The sequence below is a fragment of the Equus asinus genome, chromosome 9 (assembly GCF_041296235.1).
Source record: "Equus asinus isolate D_3611 breed Donkey chromosome 9, EquAss-T2T_v2, whole genome shotgun sequence".
NCBI classification, from domain to species: domain Eukaryota; kingdom Metazoa; phylum Chordata; class Mammalia; order Perissodactyla; family Equidae; genus Equus; species Equus asinus.
This window is the reverse complement of record NC_091798.1, coordinates 72,382,408-72,400,915: the sequence shown is the minus strand read 5'-3', so window position 1 is coordinate 72,400,915 and position 18,508 is coordinate 72,382,408. Positions and strand designations below refer to the sequence as shown.

Sequence of the window (18,508 nt, the reverse complement as noted above, 5' to 3'; positions counted from 1 at the left end):
TCAACAGTTAAGAGTACACCAAACAGAATAACTCAAAATAAATATAAGCAATTACACATCATAGTCAAACATCTAAAAAGTAAATATAGACATACAACAGAATATTATTCAGCCATGAAAAGGAAAGAAATCCTGTCATTTGCACAAACATGTACAGACCTTGAGGGCATTACGTTAAATGAGTGAAATAAGTGCAATAAATCAGACAGAGAAAGACAAATACTGTAATGATATCACTTACATGTGGAATCTTAAAAAGCCAAAACAGAGACTACAATGGCAACTCTTGGGAGCTGGGGGGGGGGGGGGTGAGAAAAACAAGGAGAGGTTGGTGAAAGGCTACAAACAAAGAAACAAACAAAAAAATAAATAAAGCAGTAAATCAAGATATTTTCAGGTGAAAGAAACCTAAGAGAAATCTTCACCAGTAGACCTATCCTAAAAGAATGCCTAAAAGAAATTCTCTAAACAGAAAGGAAACAATAAAGTAGGAATCTTAGAACAATAGAAAGGAAGAAAGAATAAGGAAAAAAGCAAAGTATGGGAAATAGATATGCCTCCCCCTTTTGAGTTTTCTAAATTACATTTGAGGTTTGAAGCAAAAGTTACAATACTCTTTAATATATATTTTAATGCATGTAAAGAAAAGATTTAAGACAATTAGATTACAGATGGAGGAGAATAAAAGGACATAAGGAAGGTAAGGTTTGTACACTTCACTGAAACTTTTAAAATGTTGGTCCTAGTAGACTGTGATATGTTTTGTACATATAATGTAATACCAAGAGCAACCAGGAAGATATATATATATATAAACTATATAATGATATACACATAAAATATTATAGGTCAAAATGAAAAAATCAAAACGGAATTCTAAACATTCTACTATACCACAGGGATATAAAAAAACATAAAAAAAGAAAAATAAATAACAGAGAGAACAAACAGAAAATTAAAATAAGGGTAGATTTAAGCCCTAACCTATCAAAAATTACATTAAAATAAACTATATAAAAACATAAATTAAAAGACAGAGATTAGGAAAATTGATTTAAAAATAGTCCACTGCTATAATGTCTACAAGAAATTCTCTTCAAATAAAATGATAGAGATCAGCTGAAAATAAAAGGATAGAAAAAAGCTATATCATGCAAATGTTCACCAAATAAAACAGGAATGCGGATATTTTTTATCAGATAAAGTAGATTTCCATACAAATAAAATTATTGGGACAGAGAGGGACATTACATAATGGTAAAAAGGCTAATCCACACATAACAATCCTAAATGTGTATGCACCAAACCACAGTACTAAAAAATATATGAAGCAAAAACTGACAGAACTAAAAAGAGAAATAAACAATTCCAGTTATATATGGAGATGTCAAAACCCTTTTCCCAAGAATTGGAACAACTAGAGAGAAAACCAGCAAGGATATAGAATAACTCAACAATACCACCACCAACAGGATCTAATCATATATAAAGAACACTCAAACTAACAGCACAAGGATACATATTGTTTGCAAGGATCCAAGAAACAAATACCAAGATGGACCACATACTGGGCCATAAAACAAACCTCAACAAATTTTAAATAATTAAAATCATATAGAGTGTGTTCTCTGACCACAATGGAACCAAACTAGAATCCAAAATCAGTAAAATCTCCAATGGGTTGGAAACTAAACAACACACACCTAAATAATCGAAGGATTAAAGATGAAGTATAAAGAAAAAAACAAACACAGAACTGAATGAAAATGAAAATATAACATATCAATATTTGTTGGAAGCAGATAAAGTAATTCTGAGAGGGAAATGTATAGCATGAAATGCTTACATCAGGAAAGAGGAAAATTTCAAAAATCTAAACCACTCAATAAACAAGAAAAGGAAAAGCAAATTAAAAATACAAAGCAAGTAGCTGGCCCAGTGGTGTAGTGGTTAAGTTCATGCACTCCACTTCAGTGGCCCAGGGTTTGTGGGTCTGGATCCCAGGCCCAGACCTACACACCACTTATCAAGCCATGCTCTGGTGGCATCCCACATAAAAAATAGAGGAAGATTGGCACAGATGGTCGCTCAGGGCCAATCTTCCTTAACAAAAAAGAAAGCAAATTCTGACATGTACAACTGAACTATACACTTACAAAATGGTAAAAAAAAAAAAAAAATACAAAGCAAGCAGAAGGAAGGAAATAATAACAATAAGAGCAGAAAGCAATGGAATTAAAAAGGAAAAGGGAATAAAGAAAATCTATGAAACAGAGGATACCACTACAGACCCTACACATAACAAAAGCATAATAAGGTAATACTGCGAACTACTACTCACATTTGACAACTTAGATGTAATGGACCAATTCCTGGAACAGTACAAACTACCACAATGCACCCAAGCTGAAACAGATAATTTGAATTGCACTGTGACTATTCAGGAAATTGAAATTTTAATTTTAAAACTCTCATGGGGCCGGCCTGCTGGCATAGTGGTTGGATTCTTGTGCTCTGCTCAGCAGCCCAGGGTTCACCAGTTCAGATCCTGGGCACTGACCTACACACCACTCATCAAGCCATGCTGAGGAAGCATCCCATGCAGAAAAACTAGAAGGACTTAGCACTAGGATATACAACTATGTACTGCGGCTTTGGGGAGGGGATAAAAAAAGGAAAATGAAGATTGGCAACAGATGTTAGTTCAGGGCCAATCTTCCTCACACAAAAAAGCATACCTTTAACAAAAAAAAGAACTCTCAAAACAGAAATCTCCAGGCCCACATGGTTTCACTCACAAATTCTACCAAACGTTTAAAGAAGAATTGACATCAATTGTAGACAATCTTTCCCAAAAATAAAAGAGGTAACACTTTCCTACTCATTTTATGAAAGCAGTATTATCAAAACCAAAGAAAGATAACACATAAAGAGAAAAGTACAGACCTCATGAACTTAGATGTAAAAAATACAGACCTCATGAACCTAGATGTAAAAATTCTTAACAAAATATTAGTAAATATAATTCAGTAATATATTAAAAATTATACATCATGACCAAGTGGAGTTTATTTCAAGTATACAAAGCTAGTTCAAAATTGGAAAATCAATGAAATCCATTATATCAACAGGCTAACGAAGAAAAATTACATGAAAACATCAATTGATGCAGACAGAGCATTTGGAAAAAAATGATCCCCATTCATGACAAAAACTTTCAGAACAACAGGGATATAGAGGGACTTTCACAAGTCGATGAAAAACATCTAGCAAAAACTTTTGGCAAATATCACACTTACTTATGAAAGGCTGAAATTTTCCCACCAAAGATCAGGAAAAAGGCAAGGGTGCCCACAGTCATCACTGCTCTTCAAGATAGTTCTCGAAGTTCTAAAAAGCACAACAAAGCAAGAAAAGGAAATAAAAGCATAAGAATTAGAGAAGATGAAATAAACCCCTCTGTATTTGCAGATATGTCTACATAGAAAATTCCAAAGAATCTATAAACAAATTCCTAGCACTAATAGGTTAATTCAGCAAAGCCACAGTATACAAGATCAACATATGAAAACCTATTGAACTTCTAGATCCTGGAAATGAATACTTGGGAACTGAAATTAAAAAACACAATAGCATTGTCGCTAGGGGCAAAGAGATGAGTTAAGAGCCAACTGACTTACCCACGGGTTTATAGAGTGTGGGCACACCGAAGGTCCCAGAAAGGGCTCCCCGGGGACTTCCCTGAAACCGGCTTGAAGACCCGGCCACCACCTCGCCGACCTGGTGCGAGCGCCAGCTCCTCGCCCGCCAGGCGCTCCAGTGCGCATGCACAGCAAGGGTCTTCTCGCACCTGATCCTGAGACCCTAGCGGCTGACCGGCAGCTCCAGGTCAGGTGGAGCCAGTTATGGCGCAGCTGTGTGGGCCAAGGCGGTACCGAGCCCTCCTAGCCCTCCTGACATCCCTCCTCCCTTCCCAGCCTGAGGCAGCCGAAGAAGAACGTGGCATCCATGCTTTAGAAAACAAGCAAACAAAAGACAGAACATCACTTACAGTAACTCAAAAAACATGAAATACTTTTGTGTAAGTTTAACAAAACAGTCACAGGACTTGCATATTGAAAATTATAAAATACTAATGAAATAGTATCTAAATAAATTGAGAGACATGCTATTTAAATGGATTGAAACTCAACATAGTAAAAAATCAATTCTCCTCACGTTTATATACAGTTGTAATTCCTATCAGAAATTCCATCGAGATTTTTTGTAGATATAAAGACCATACTAAAATTCATAGTGAAATTTAAGGGAACTAGAATATCAAAATAATTTTAAAAACAGGGATAAATTAGGGGCTGACCCCGTGGCGGAGTGGTTAATTTCACGCGCTCCGCTGCAGGCAGCCCAGTGTTTTCAGTTGGTTGGAATCCTGGGCGTGGACATGGCACTGCTCATCAAACCACGCTGAGGCAGTGTCCCATATGCCACAACTAGAAGGACCCACAACGAAGAATATACAACTATGTACCGGGGGGCTTTGGGGAGAAAAAGGAAAAAATAAAATCTTAAAAAAAAAAAAAAAGGATAAATTAGAAAGATGATTTCACCTGATCTCAAGGCTTATTATGTAGCTTCAATAAAGGCTTATTATGTAGCTTCAATAATCAAGACCATGGTATTGCAGAGGGATGGCCACATAAATCAGTGAAACAGAAGGGACAACCCAAAAATAGTGCCAACTCAGTATGGCCAGCTGATTTTTGACAGAGATCCAAAAGCAATTTAATGAAAAAATAGTAGTCTTCTCATCTAAAGGTGCTGGAGCAATTAGATATCCATAGACCAAAAAGGAAAAAAGAAATGTGCCCAAAAAAACCATCATAGATTCAAATATGTAATATAAAACTATAAAACTTCTAGAAGATAACAGGAGAACATCTTCTGGATCTAGGCTTGGTGAACAGTTCCTAGACAAGACATCAAAGAAATCATCCATAAAATAAAAAAAAGTCCAAAATTGGACTTCATCAAATTTAAAAACTTTTTTTCTGTGAAAGACCCAATTAAGAGATGAAAAGACAAGCTACAGATTTGGAGAAAATACTTGCAAAGCTTTTATCTGACAAAGGACTCACATCTCGAATAGATCAACAAATTTAGAATCTTGTTGTTTATATCTCTTTTTATAGTGTACTGTATTCTAAACCTTTGTTGAAATTAATCAGCTAATTAGATTATGCCCGGTGCAAATGTGTTATTTTTATATGAGTGCAATGGGAGGTAAACTTCGGGAAAAAGTGAAGTCCAAAAAATGGATATTTTCAATCTACTATGACTAGCAAGTAGGCAAAAGAACCATTTACTTAACTAAAATGTTAAAACATATTTTATGCCCACTAGTTTGGCTCAATATTCCTGGGAAGTCACCATGTGTAAAGGATAAACTTATGCTTACTGTTCATTCTCTAACACAGCCTAGACTAATAGAATCTTTGTCCTGTACCTTTCATCTTCCCCATGCAACCCTCCAGTCTTTGAGACAATGACTTGCTACATATTTTATGATTTCTTTTGGGTAAGAGTCTAGCTGGCCTCTATTATATGAAGTTTTAGAACAGGCAGAAACAATCTGTGGTTAAATAGAAACCAGATCTTTGGTCGCTCAGGGCCAGAGTGTGGGACGGATTGATTAGGAAAGGGCAGTGAAGGAACTTTGGGGATGACTGAAAGTTTCTGTGTGTTCAGTAGAATGGTGGTCACATGACTGTATGTATCTATCAACACTCATCAAGTGTTTAGAGCTGATGTTCTATCAAGTGTTGGGCCTTCACTGTAATTTTGAAGACCTCAACACCGGGAAACATGCACCAGAAGTTCTTTTGATCTTGGATGTGAAACGAGTTGTCAGCAGTGAGTCTACTTTGTACGCTGGTCTCCCTCCATCTTGTTAGAAATATGAAACTGTGCTGACCTTGATAACTTGCCAAAAGGGAGTTATCTGCTGAGAAATGACTTTCTGAGTACTGCACAAAAGTATACTTTTTCTGGTAGCAATAATATGTCCTTGAGTAAGCCGGTGAACCCTAACATAAATTTACCCCCAATCATAAATCTTAAACAAACAACTGAGGTAATTGTCCTGGGCTCTCCTTTTTGCTAATAAAAACTCCTGACTTTTACTCCTCAGGGGGTCACATTTCTGGCTGCTGCTGGAACCTGTGTTCCCCAAGTTCCAATTCTAAGACCCCAGATGCATGGTCTCCTTTGTTTCACAGTTGTCTCCTTCTGCCTAAGTGGACGTGGTAATTCATCATCAAAAGGGAGTCACTCATATTTCTTCCCTCATCTATTGGGCATTTGACACAACTCCATTCACATTCTTTTTGCTGAGGTCTCACCATTTAAATGTCCATCAAATTCTGAGAGCAAACAGAGCTATGTCTTGTTTTGCCATTGGAGCGCGTGGCTCCAGATGCAGCATCTGGCCTTTCAGTTCCTTAAGTGAATCAGACATGATCTCATTGTATCCTCCAAACTGAAGAGAGCAAGCTCTCTAAGAAGTCCCATAGAAACCCTCCTCAAGTGACTTGAAGTTGCAAGAAAGATTCTCCCACCCCACCTACACATTTAAAATTGTCTTTGAAGAAATCCTTGCGTCAGCCCTGGTGTCCTAGTGGTTAAGTTTGGTTTGCTCCACTTCAGCGGCCTGGGCTCAGTTCCCGAGCTCAGACCTACACCAATCTTCTGTCAGTGGCCATGCTGTGACAGTGGCTCTCATACAAAAAGAGGAAGATTGGCAGTGAATGTTAGGTCAGGGCAAATTTTCTTCAGCAAAAAAAAGAAAGAAAGAAAAAAGAAATCCTTTTTCTGACATAAAACCCCTCTCTAGATATGGATTATAAAACCAGTTCTTAGTTATCTCTGCTGCAAGTCTTCTTTATGTAGTCTAGCACTTTATTTTGGAATACAGATCTTCCTCAACTTATGATGGGGTTATGTCCCAATAAACCGATTGTGAGTTGAAAATTTCTTGTCAAGGGGGCTGGCCCAGTGGTGCAGAGGTTAAGTTTGCACGTTCCGCTTCTCAGCAGCCTGGGGTTCACCGGTTCAGATCCCAGGTGCAGACATGGCACCGCTTGGCAAAAGCCATGCTGTGGTAGGCGTCCCACATATAAAGTAGAGGAAGATGGGCATGGATGTTAGCTCAGTGCCAGTCTTCCTCAGCAAAAAGAGGAAGATTGGCAGTAGTTAGCTCAGAGCTAATCTTCCTCCAAAACAAAAAGAAAGAAAGAAAGAAAGAAAATATCTTGTCAAAAATGCATTTAATACACCTAACCTACCAAACATCATAGCTTTGCCTAGCTGAACTTTACCTAGCTTTTCCTAGCTGTTCTGAGCATGTGTTCTGAGCTCAGAACACTTACATTAGCCTAGAGTTAGGCAAAATCATCTAACACAAAGCCTATTTTATAATAAAGTGTTGAATGTGTCAAGTAATTTACGCAATACTGTACTGAAAGTGAAAAACAGAATGGGTGTATGTGTAGAGAATGGTTGTAGGTGCATCAGTTGTTCACCGAATATCATACCACATATCACCAACCTGGGGAAAAAAACAAAATTCAAAATTTGAAGTACAGTTTCTACTGAATGCACTTCACTTTCACACCACTGTATAGTTGAAAAATCGTAAGTCTAACCGTCATAGGTTGGGGACTGTCTGTATGAGAGAATTTGGCCTCCTTTTCGTGGAGCTTTTGTCAAAACTGATATCACAAGGCTTCCTATTTTAATATTTCATTATATTTTAGAAAAATAAAATACATAAGAAAAATTCAATTATTAAAAATGTATACCAAAAAATGTTTTCATCCCATCCCATACCCTCAAGTCTTCCTCCCACATCTAAGCAATCTAACAGTTTCTTATATTGTGTATATGTACAGGTACATGCACATCTGTAAAATACAAATACCAATTTTATGTGTCATACATTATTTGGCAACATGCTTTCTTCACTCAAGGATGCATTTAGCAATTTTTTTCATTTTGGTGTAGAGATTTATCTCAATTTTTAGTAACTGCATAGTATTTCTTTCTGTGAATATAACCAATTCCCTATTGCAAAGTATTTAATATTTTTTCAGTCTTTTAATATTACAATCCAGCAATGAAGAAAATTTAATATATTTTCAAGAACATTTATAAGTTTATTTTATATGATAAAAAAACTAGAATTAAAATTGCTAGATCAAAGTGTATCATGATTGTACATTTTGGTAGATATTACCAAATTGCTCTCCAAACTTGTCAGACCAATGTACATTTACAACAATGGGAGTGAACAGTTTGTCTACACCCTCGGAATACTGTGTCATCAAACATTGTACTTTAACAATGTGGTAGAAGAAAAGCAATATCTCACCCTCATTTTGATACAAATCATGTCTTTTTTTATATTTTCCATTTAGCTGTTGATCTTTTGCTCTTTGTGATTTGTTCAAACTCTGGTTATATTAAGTCTACCACCTATACTGAAATTCCCTCTCTATTTTGTATTTTATGTTACCATTTCATAGTATTTTTGCTTTGCAGTAATTTTTATGTTTTGTTTCTTAATACTTTTTTCACAGATTCTAGGACTTGCATCTTGCTTATAAATGTTATTGCCACTACAAAATACTTATGGTTTTAATGTTTTTGCATAAATGTTTAATTTTCCAAATCATTATGGTCTTATCTTAGGAAATACTGAAACTGTACCAGGAGATATTCCTGCTCCATTCATTGCATATGTGCCTGACAAATATCTGAGAGAAAAACTTTGGAACGGCCTGAGTGAGATAATGGTCTTTCTCTAAATTGTAGACTCAATGCTCCATAAATTTTAGGCTGTTAGAGAAAAATATGTAATAATAATTGTATCTTATATCTCTATAATATTTTGGATATTGAAAATTACTTAAACATGCAGTATCTAAATTAGTCCTGATAATAAGTATATGACAAATTAAAGTCCAATATAAATATCCCTTTTTAAAAACTATTTTTATTTTGAAATCATTATAGATTCACATGCAATTGTAAGAAATAAATACCTGTACCCTTACCTAGTATCCCCCGATAGTAACATCTTGCAAAACTATAGTATAATACCACAACTAGGTGCTATTCTTCTTTCACAGTAGAAATATACTTAAAAATATCTTATATTGGTAATCAATAATCTTCAAATAGACAGATAGCCAATTAAACGAATGCTAGAAAACTCTAGTTGTAACAGGAAAATAAATCTAGGCATAAACTTAAGAAGTATATATATAATATCTATATAAGGGAAACTATCACCTACTTCTAAAAGTCACAAAAGAAGAATTGAACAAATGAAAAAGAATATTATTTTCTTATGTATGAAGACTCAGCATCATAAAGATGATTATTTATAGATTTCATCTAACACCGACAAATATACCGTTAGGTTTTTTAAGAGTTCTTCCTGAAACTGATTAAGTTGACGAAGTTTATATGAAAAAGTAGTAGCAAGAAAAGTCAAGAAATCCTTAAAAAGGAGCAATGAGAACAGATTAATTCTACCTCTAACTAAGAGAATGTTATGTTTTGGAATGTAGATATATAGCATGAAGCAGAATAAAAACAGGCAAAAATAAACCCCAAAAAGAAGGAAATTTAGAATATGGTAAAGATGACCTTTCAAACCAGTAAAGATAGACTTTTATACAAATAATATTGTAACAACTTTATATTTTCATGGAAATAGTTAAAATTAAGCCTCATATCAAAAATCAGCATAAATTCAAAATGGAGTTTTAATTCAAAGGAAAAAAGTAAAACCAGAAATGTACTGGAAGAAACTAATAGGTAAATTCCTTTTAACCTAGAATTAGAGAAAAATCCTCCTATGACTCATAACTTAGAAGAAATAAAGAATTGTCTGGTGGTAGAACCAGAGAAATGAGAAAGAATAAGAAAAGAAAACTTTGGCAAGGCAAGTGACAAAATGAGAAAAATATTTGTAACTTATCTCAGAGACAAAATGAGATATCCCTATAATACAGAGGTCATAGAAATTATAAAATCAAAAATCAACAATTTCATTAAAATATGGGCAAAATGTAAGAACAAATAAGTCACAGAATGATAAATGCAAAAGTCTTTTAAAATCATATTTTAAAAATGCCCATCATTGCCCATAGTAAGCAAAAAAATAAAAAAGAAAGAAAAAATAAAAGAAAAATTCGTCACATTTAGGAACATTTAAAAGTTTGAAAACCTTTTTTGGCAAAGCTGCAGGGAAACAGGAATTATATTTGTCTGCAGGGGACTCAAAATGGTACAATTCATAAGGAGAGGACTGTTCAATGCATAAAAATAAGGAGTTTATTTGCCCTCTGATCCAACAATGTCATTTTCAGAAACTTTTACCAAATTGCAAGAATACAAAATGGCCTTTACACAAAGATATTCATTGCAGCATTATTTTAAATAATTAAGGGTTAAAAGCATAACTTGACCCTCCATAGGGAATGAAATATGTAACATCCACAATGAAGTACTCTGCAGGTATAATTTTAAATTGAAATTGGAATATCAACAGCAACTTCTTAAAAAAAATAATTTTCACTCTGTTCACTGAAAAATGGTAGAAGTACTCTTATTTTATTCCCTGCTACATTTCCAAAGTTTCCTTTTATTAAGAGGACATCTTTAATAAACACGTTTTTCAAAAATGTATCATATAGCCCTATTTTTATTTCTTAGGAGTAAAATATTTGGATGAAAAGATAAGACCAACCTTAAAAATTTTTTATGTATATACCTGAATTTTCCTCAATAAAACACTATGCCTTTTCACACTCTCGCCAACAGTATGTGGAAATGCCAATTTTACAGCACTCTTGCACATACTGGTATAATTATTGAGTCTAAAACTTTTCCAACATGATGGATAAAAAAACTTGTATTTCATAGTTCTCATTTGAATTTCTTTGTTGTGTAGTAAAATGGAATAATTTCTTAAAATTCTTTTTTGACATTAGTATTTATTTTTTAATTTCCCATCTGTGAACTTGGCCTGTCTCCTAATTCAGGTATTCAAATTGTTCTTATTTCAATTCCCACAAATATGTTTAATATTGCAAATATTTATCTGTCAAACATGTTGCAAATCTATCCTACTATGTCATTTTCATTTTTCAACTGTCCTTTTTTAGGGATTTTGTCATTAATGCAAATAAATTCTAAATTGTGAAAATTTCAAAGAATCATGGTATAAGCAGACAAAAACAAGGTATAATCCAAAACAGACAAAGTGCACATAATATGAAGCATAAAGGAATGTTCAGTATAGACAGTAACTTGAAATTCATATGATTGACTTGTTTCTGGGTTGGATGTATGGATGGAAAATATCTAGTTTCTTTAGGAATTTAAAACTACTCTGGACAAATCAAAGACTGGACCATATAAACATGAACTTGGGAATCTGTGAACCAATGTCTTCACTTGGAATTTAGTTCTTAAAAGTTTCCTGTGCATAGAAGAATATGTAATGTTTTATTTTTCAGAATCCACCTGATTTTAGCCTACATAGTCAGTTTTAAATATCTGAAAATATTGACTAATAGAATGTCTTCCAATTGTGGACATTCTAATTTGTAAAGTTGTATAAAATTTATAGGAGTATAAAAGAGTTTTTGAACTTAATAATACTGGTGAGCTTCCAGTCTTCATTTTCCAAATACTCAATTTGCCTCATTTTTGACTCCTCCAGATGCTGGCTCCTTTCAAAAAGATTCAAATATATCTTCAAAATGGACCATCTTTAAATTGCTACAATTCTTCTACATTTAGAGAAATAAAAAGCAGCATTTGGAGTTAGATTAATTCTTAGCATTAGATTAAACATGGTAGCTCAAAGAATCTGACATGTTTTTGTTAGATGGGAATTGTCTACCTTTTGACTGTATCGTGTTTAAGGCAGATTTATTAATCATACTTGAATTTGTTGAAGATTCCAATCAATCACTGCTCTAGCACGTGCCAATTAGTATATAGCATGTCAAATGAAATGTCTAATTCAAAACCCCAGAGAAATACAGCTCCCAGAAGAGGAGAGAAGCTTTAGATATTAAAATTTGTCTAGGGGCAGGCCCAGTGGCGCTGTTACGGAACCTGAAGTGAGTTCGCTCACCCGTTGCACAGCAAGCCAATCTCTGACACCGGGTGTGGTGGAAGAAAGTAGGAATTTTATTTTTGCACAGTGCTGAACAAGGAGAGAGGGCAGCTAACGCTGAAATCCCAAACTCTCCGAATAGCTAAAAGGAAGGGTTTTTATTTGGGGTTTTAGGTAGGTGATGGGGAGCATATGGCCTTGCATGTCGGAGCTTTCCCAGCAGTCTGTCTTTGGCCTTGAGGCACTTGTGGAGAGGAGGGAGCCCGTGACCTTGCTGGTCAGCAGTTTCCCAACAGCCTGTATCTCTTTGCAGGGAGGAGATGATCCAGGTGCTTGTCCTTGGCGATGTCTGTCTCCATGGAGGATAGTGGATTCTGGAGCCAGGAAGCCAGAAAGTAAGCAGGGAATGAGTGTTTTGGTTTTAACCCCATATATGCTAGGTTTAATGTGGGGAAACTGATATCAGGGTCGGTATCAGCGCAGCAGTTAAGTTCACTCGTTCTGCTTCTCGGTGGCCCAGTGTTCGCCACTTCAGATCCCAGGTGCGGACATAGCACCGCTTGGCACACCATACTGTGGTAGGAATCCCACATACAAAGTAGAGGAAGATGGGCACAGATGTTAGCTCAGGGCCAGGCTTCCTCAGCAAAAAGCGGAGGACTGGCAGTAGTTAGCTCAGGGGTAATCTTCCTCAAAAAAAAAAAAAGAGAAAAAATTTGTCTAGATATATCAGCATTAAATCAATAATGCTGAAGCAATTCTATAAGATGTACATTAAAATCTAGTGCTTCCTTTCCAAATATATATCTAGTAAAGAAATACAGAAATTTTGATATCATCTAATTATTTATGGCCTTTTAGATTTAATGAACCAGAGTGGAAATTGTCTTCATTCCATAGCCCTTTCCTTTTTTTGGTAGATAAAGGCGAGTTTTAAAATTTTTATTTCCAAGATAATGTTTTGGGTCTTCATATGCCCAAAGCCACATTTAATGTATTTAGATTTGACAATTTTGGATGTCTACTTCACTTTGTTTTTACACTTGATTTCAGCAGATTTAACATTTGTTCCTAGTATCAAGTCAAATCCTTCTGGTCCTTTTGAAAGTCATCAGTTTAGGGATTATTAATGCATTTTGGTTCCAATTTTTACCATTAAAAGTAGAGAGTAGAATTCAGTATATTTGATAAAGAAATAAAGTTTGTTTTCCACATTGCACTTCTAGGCACAGCCATTTCAATGGGGATTTGAAAGATGGATTAGGGAATTAGAGCTGTTTATTGATCTGATTCTCTAATTAGCAAAGTAGACATCTGCCATTGACTTTTTTATTCCAAGAATTTTGGCTGTTGGGTAGCAGAAGATACTCACTGGCTGTGGGTGTGGTCACTGTTGCATTTCAAGAGCAACTGCCATTGTTAAGTGGGGTCAAAAAGAACCGTCTCAGCATAAGTCTGGCCCCTTCACCCATGTTGTTGTTTTGTGGTTGCCTCTCAGGCCTGGTTTATTGGTCAGAACACTCAAGTCAATAGGAGCTCTTTGACAGCTGGAGACAAGGCTGCCACTTGCATTGTAATTTTGTTTATAGCATCATTTGATATACAGAAATTGTAATTTTTATTTTTTATCAACCGCTACTGCTTTCTTCCTTCTTTTTATGAATAGAGATGGTTTCCCCATTTAAAGATAAGAATCATTCAGCTGTGTTCTAATTATTTTATGATTCTCTTCTGTTTCAGTATTAAATCTGTCTAAAATACATTTTGTATAAATTGAGAAGGAAAATTTTATCATTTAAAACAAACAATCATTGCTGTTCCATTTATAGAATAATCTGTCCTTTCTTTAAAGGATATTAATATGGATCTGATTGAAATTTCTCTTGTGTACTATTAATTTTTGTGGTTAAACTTATATCAGTATTTCCAGATCTTCTATTTTATTGTTTCAAAATTCATAAAATTTAAAATAGTAGTGGTAAGGGATTCCATTTTTATTGTGGAGTTTAATGGGGATGCTTTTTAGTTTTCAAAAATAAGTAATATCTTTATTATTATTTTACATTTATGTTACTTTTCATGTAACAGTTTTTTTTAGTTTACTGTGAACTTTTGTTCCATTTTCACTTTTTTTTGTTTTTGCTGAGGAAGATTTGCCCAAAGCTAACATCTGCTGCCAATCTTCCTTTTTTTTTTTTTGTTTGAGGAAGATTCGCCCTGAGCTGACATCTGTTGTCAATCTTCCTCTATTTTGTATGTGGGTCACTGCCACAGCAGGACCACTGACGAGTGGTATAGGTCAGTGCCTGGGAACCAAACCCAGGCCACCAAAGCAGAAAGCCCCAAACTTAACCACTAGGCCATGGGGCTGGCCCCCATTTTTACTTTTTTTACAATTTTGGAAATAGTTTTTGAAATAGCCATAGAGATGAGATGAAATTTATAACAGATTTCTTTATATTGGCCCATTCTTACATTCTATTACATCATAGTAGATTAGTCTCTCAAAATTTCTGCTGAATTATTTTTAAAGACTATGAACCAATAAATAAGATAGATCAATATTTTCTTTTATATACTTTCTTTTTCAGATTTTGGTTCAAAGTTATACAAGTGTCATGGGAAAAACTGAAAATTGTCATAGTTTTTCTGTGCTCTGGCAGAGAATTTGTGACAAGGAAATGTGGTACCTTAAAAGTTAAAACAAAAAGTCCCTTCTTAGACTGCCTGGGCAAAGAATCTTTGCTCAAGTTACAAAGAATCAGTAGTCTGAATCCCAAAGGGGATAGAGTGATGAAATGGATTTCTTTTCCTCAAATCACTCTCTTGAACCATGCTTCCAGTCAGCCTGGATCCATCCATCTCAGTCCTCTGAAAGAAGAGGAATGGTAGGGCAGGAGAGTGGTTAGGACAGTCTTTCACCCGGATACATTTAGATTTGAATGCCAGCTTTGATCCTATAAGCCTGATTTTACCTTATTAAGCCCTAGTTCACTCTAATGTAAAATGGAATAAAAATACTGTGCTATATAAATTTATATTCTAACGTATCTTACATGTCAATAATTAGTGAAAGATTTGTAAAGAAGCCATTTTGCTCTTTTGCTATATTTTTTAAGAAATCCTCGAATACCATGCCTCCACGTAACATGGATGTAAAAATGAGTTATCCCTCAGGTAATTCTTAAAAGAATTGAATTTTGCCACATTATCAACAAATATATTTTAAATGCTTGATCCATACACTTACAAAGCCTTGTATATTGTCTGACCAAGGCTTGTCATTTCTAGACTGATTGAAGTTCTCTATATTAATGCAAGCTGCTACTGCTGCCAAAGAAAAATGGGTCATTACTCTTTTTTTATTTCTATCAACCAAATGGATATAGTCCTTTGAAATGAAAAGATACAACCAAGTTCAATTTGGGATAAGAGACAGTTTCTACTTTGAAAAATAGTAATATAAACCCCATCTAAAGGAAGTTAAAGGAAATCAACAATGGTGACAATATTCTGTTGCTTACATGTTTTATGCTGACTGATGGCCATCTGAATATTTGAGTGGAGACACAAGAATTAGAAACTTCCTATCTTGCCTTCAATATCTAGAATTTCTACAAAGAATTCCCACAAATTTTGGAAAAAAATAGTCAAATTGTGAATACATAATTAATACAAAGGTAACCCAATATCTACATGTAGTGTCACTTAAGCTCAGTAGTTATTTGAAAAACTAAAACCATACTGGAATATAATTTAACGCCATCATATTTTTCAAAATTAGAAAATTAAAAAACGATGTGCAGGCAAAGATGTAGGATAATATAGAAATCCTCAGGCACTGCTGGCAGTAGTGTAAATGATTTAACAGTTAATATGTTCTTTAGCAGATTTCAGTGAAATCGTGTTGCAAAAAAAAAAAAAAAAAAGGCAGTGTTGCAATTCCACTCCTAGGCATATAATTCAGGAAAATGCTTGCAACAGTGCAAAAGGGAACACCAACAAGAATATCCATCCTATTATTGTTTTGATAATAAAGAGATATAAGCAACGTAATTGCAGCAGATGCTATTGATGCCCTGACCATCTCCCCTTTACAGGTTTATGTACTCATCCCACAGCTACCACAGGTTTTGGTCACTAAAAGCTGACACCTGCACTTTTCTCCAGAGGATGTACCTTGGTAGACAGAAGTTTCCAACTCAGAAGGTGCCTGGGAGGTTTCCACACCCAGCTTTCCCATTCTCCTTCCCCTAGTTCTGTCTCAAGTGCCATCCATTAGTCTACTGATTGACTGATGTGGGGCTAAATAACCCAGATTCTTTGCCTTAGGGCAGGGCAATCTCTGAATTGTAATTCACATTCAAGAGCTTCCTTGGGATCAGGCTGAGGCTGGATGAATCCTGTAACCACTTCTTTACCTGCTTTCCTCACTCCCTTACAAGATTCTCCTAGGAGCATTCCCTCAATAAATGACTTGCACAAAAAGTTTCATCTGAAACTCTGCTTCTTCAGTTCAGAATTCTTCTCTTAGCAGATACCTAGTGTCTTATGTCAAGCTTCTTGGAATTCTTGACTGAAGTATGACGAATGTGATGATTGATTACTCAGCAGTGGTAAAAAGAAATGAATCTATCACTGACTATCTGCCCCAAGGAACTCAAGGATGGGTTTGGAAGCATTTAGCTGTTTTTCCAAATTGTTTTTTTTTTTCCCTTTTGTTATGATAAGGAGGTACAATCACCAACGATCCTGAACCAGACCAAGACTCACCACAAGAGCTATGCCTATGACCTTTGCCTTATCTTTAATGCTAAAATCTCCTCTCCAGGAAGAATTTAGGCCTTAATAGTATAATCTGCAATGAATGTGGAAGCATGTTTCCAATTGAGCCAGCACAAACAAATACCCACATCTCCCTTTTGAATATTCGTTCCCCATCTGAAATAAAAGGTCCATGCTTCCTTTTATTCCAGGGCACTATGACTTTGGAAATGATTGCACATGGACTCCTATTTGCTGCAAATATACTTTTCTTTGCAAGACAACTACTTCTGGTGGAGAGTCTGATTTAACTCGCCAGGAGGCAGAACCACTTTGGTTTCGGTAAAAAATCTACCTACATAAAACATGAATAGTTTGCAAAAGCATCATTTTAGGTAAAAAAAAAAAACTTTACAGCCAGAACCTTTAATGTAAAATAGGCATGAAAGGAATACTATTTCTAATTGATTGCCTATGTACAGTCAGGAGGAGTAGGGTATAAAAATTGAATTAAGTATAGTAGAAAGAGGAGAGATAAAATAAAGCATCGAAAATTGTTCATGGGACAATACTGAAAGTGAATATGAACTGAGGATCTTTCTACATGAATTTCATGACTGTCAAAAAACTAAAACAACAACACAACCAACAAGTAGTGCTTGTTTGTTGAAAATTTTTACTCCCAAGCCTACAACTCATTTCTTTTTCCTTTCTGATTAATGCATGAAAATATTTCTAAAAACAGTGTTTAATATTGTAGGGGAGGAAGACTTTTCCTCTACCTAATGTGGGTTCGTCTGGCCAGAGAACAAACTAAATTCACATGAGACAGAATAGCAAGAGAAAATTAAACAAAGCTTAATGAGGACCATGGCCCAGGGCCTTTCTTCCCAAAGGAAGAAAGGGCACCGAAGAAGTGGGGTGCACAGAGTGGTTATATCCCCCCAAACAGGATATTTCACATATGATTGAAATGTCCCTCCCACAATAGCCACAAGATTGCCCTGTCAGCACAGCGCTTGATGGACACAGCAGATAGTGGGTCTGCTATCTCAGTGGGCATAGGAGGAGGCAAGACCACAGCTGGGTGGTCACAGGTGAGCGCAGCAATCAGTTCCTAGCCTAAGGAAAGATGCTTAATCCTTAAAGAAATGACAACGTTGGGAGGGGGAGGGAAGTCAGTTACAGGAGGTTACCAGACAAGCACGATAAACAAATGCAGATTTAAGTCCTTGCCTTCAGCATTGATTAAGAGTTTCTAGAGACAAGGTCATCTCCCCTTTCTTCCTGGTACAGAGAGGGAGGCACCTTTACAGATAGAGATTTCCTTACAAATGCAAATGTCTCCTAACAAAGGGCAAGCAAGTTCCACCCCTCAGAGCCTCCTTCCCTGTCCCAGTTTATCAAAAGCAATCAGCCTCAAATAATCCTCATGCCAAGAGGCATATCTTGGGGTGGCCAAATCCAGGTCCCCACAATATGAAGCAGGGCTTTGCACCCTAATTCAACATATTTTAGGGGCACATACATATAAAAAAGACATTTAATTAA

General features: G+C 35.5%; 1 long non-coding RNA gene across 3 annotated transcripts in view; it reads right to left on the bottom strand.

Annotated features, from left to right (window-relative positions):
* The window catches only part of LOC123289813 (uncharacterized), a 329,460-nt gene that overhangs the window by 153,882 nt on the left and 157,070 nt on the right, over positions 1-18,508 (bottom strand). For all 3 annotated transcript variants that reach the window (XR_011505928.1, XR_011505929.1, XR_011505930.1), the window contains one exon: positions 3,300-3,390. This is a non-coding gene — a long non-coding RNA (uncharacterized lncRNA). The remainder of the gene's footprint in view (positions 1-3,299; positions 3,391-18,508) is intronic.